At 34.4% G+C, this 2,742-nt stretch overlaps 1 pseudogene; it reads left to right on the forward strand.

Annotated features, from left to right (window-relative positions):
• Nucleotides 1–1,457: 1,457 nt before the first annotated feature.
• LOC122798960 lies at nt 1,458–1,605 on the forward strand (annotated as a pseudogene).
• Nucleotides 1,606–2,742: the final 1,137 nt, after the last annotated feature.

Genomic DNA, 2,742 nt, shown 5'->3' on the forward strand with positions numbered 1-2,742 from the left:
CCATGTTGTCTTCCTCTCGACAGAAGTACATCTTATGAAATCATTGTCCTTGATGTCAGATTACTTCTTTTTGGGATTTAAAACTTTTTAAGTAACAACAATTTCATTTTCCATTTTTTGAGATCATTTAGTTTACTGCTTAAGTTTTCAAGAATGTTGAAACAGTGCAGCATGCTTAATAAGAGACTGAAGACTAATGTCTACTTAGGCTTAAGCAAATCTTTGTTACATCTGAGGGGTCTGTTGTGTGTTCTGTTTATGCACTGTGAATGAAAGGCTATTGTCAAGGTACAAGATTTTACAGCAGATGACAAGATTTATATATATATATATATATATATATATATATATATATATATATATATAGATACACATATATATATATATATATATATAGATACATATATATATATATATATATATATATATGTAGTGCAATGATTGATTTTTCTGCTAACCACACATTGGAAATTAATAGCTGTGCCTGAGCCTGTGATGTGCAACCAAGTTCCCTCAAGCCCACCAAAATTATATATACCCCCTCCACAGTCACACCACAGTGAGGAAGTGAATGAAAAAATCTCCAGAAAGTGCAAGACTGGCTCACCCAATACAGTACATTGTGGCAAAACTCACTGAAACATTAAATTCTCAAACTTCATCTCCTCAACCAATGCCGCCACTCAGATGCATACATTAGGAAATGTGTGCGTAAGTGCTGTAGTTTGTTGAACAGTGTACAGCTTGTTTTATAGTTAGGATGTATTTTCTACAAATCACCTATGGAAAGGATAATGAGGTCAATGAGAATGAAAAGATTTTTGTGTAAATACGTGGAGAGACGTCTTGTTTTAAAAATGGAAATGTGCAGAGCATCCAAGCCTAGTTTTGCACAAACGTGTTCAGACAGGATGGGGTGCATTTGTCCATATTGGGGAAGAGAATTTTTGCAGCAGATATTTTGCAATATTTGACAAACAGTAGGCATGATTTTGCCAGGTCGGAAATGTAATAGTTCACAGATAGCAACATGTGATGCATCTCTAATGGTTGTGAATGCTAGGAGCATTAATAATAATAATAATAATAATATATATATATTATTGGAACTGTAAGTTCTTGCTGAAGTGTTCTCAGGTCATTGTTAGTAACTCTGTCTCCTCCCCGTGCTTAGCTTGGATCCAGTTTGCGCAGTTCTTTTTTCTATATAATCTAATTTGATTCAAGTATCTGAGGTTACCTGGATGTCACTACAACTTATCACCTTTTTTGTGGAGCCAAACTGTTTTGCATAACATTTTGTAAATATAAAATCTGTTGTGTCTGAGTATAAATTTTAGAATCTGCACACAGTTTATCAATTTATATGTCTTTAGTCCTTCCACCTCTTATGTATCTATAAAAAGGTTTCCTATCATGCTTAATATCTTTATTTACATTTTCAAATTTTTTGAAGAATACATACCTGCAGGGGAAATACCATGATCACAAAGGTGGTTTTCCTAGGGTGAGGCTCTACCATTGCACTTTGGTGAGGTTAACCCCTATGATTTCCCCAAATGTGGGAAAGCCAACTGCATAATTTATAGTATTAACCATTGCTTATACCTTAATAATACCCTATGGTATTAGGCATTGCTTGTATCTTAATAATGTTCTTTTTGTTGTGGAGCTTTTCCCCCAAGGTCTCCTCTGAAAACAGTATTTTTTCAACCCAGTCAGACACTACCAGGATAACAAATGTAAATAACTAAATATGCAAATAAAATGTTCTTGATCTTGTTTCACACTATGCTTAATTTGTCTGTCCAGCTTGTTTATTTCAGTTTTCAAAGTTATAGTTTAACCTCTCCTCCATTTCTTATATATTTGTGTCTCTCACCTTAATTCAGTATCTTGGTAAAGTTTCAGGTTTGTCTTAGTGAAGCCAAAATAACTGCAGGTATGGAAGTCAAATCACTAGACTGTTTAAGTGATGCTGATTTTGCTCCTTTTAAGAGTTTTTGCCCCTGATGTTGTATGCCTAAATGTTGATGTTAAACATTTTTTGTTTTGCACTCAAACAATTTCTCTTTCAAAACTTTCCACATTCAGTCTATAGTTTTTCCACTGAACACCTCACTCCAATTAGTTTGACATAGTGAGCAAAATCCAAGCTATAAACCAATTTGCTCTTCTGGTCCTAACTTACAGTTTTGGAGTGATTGACTGGCCCCAAAACATGTTGGATAGATTAGATAGGAAAACAAGAAGTATGCTTCATGCTTACCAAATGATTTATAAAAATCAGTGCATGCCAAGATTATATATTCACCATTCTGAAGGAAGCATGGGGCTCCTTGAAAATGATTACATGTATAGATCTGCAGTTATGGGACTCCATACATATCTGCTGACCTTATACGACTCAAACATAGTAACAGTTTTGAAACATGAGGAAAATAAATCTAAGTTGAGTTCTCTGCTTAATCTAACAGAAGCATATTGGTGTCAAGCAGGAATGGAAATCAAACCAGAAATAGATAAAAATCAGGCAGCAAGTGAATGTGCCAAAAAACAAAAGAAAGAATATAAGCCGAAGGACTAGATGAGAAGGCAAGAAATGTGGAAATCACATAAATATAGTTGCAAGTATAGAAAACTTCTGGAAGAAACTCGTTGGTCAGGAACAAATGCAGGAATATCTAAGGAGAGGCAAATTCAAACCAAGAGATGAAAGGTTAATATTGGTGGCCCAAGATT

The sequence above is a fragment of the Protopterus annectens genome, chromosome 3.part1, assembly GCF_019279795.1.
Source record: "Protopterus annectens isolate FY-2018-M chromosome 3.part1, PAN1.0, whole genome shotgun sequence".
Taxonomy (NCBI): domain Eukaryota; kingdom Metazoa; phylum Chordata; order Ceratodontiformes; family Protopteridae; genus Protopterus; species Protopterus annectens.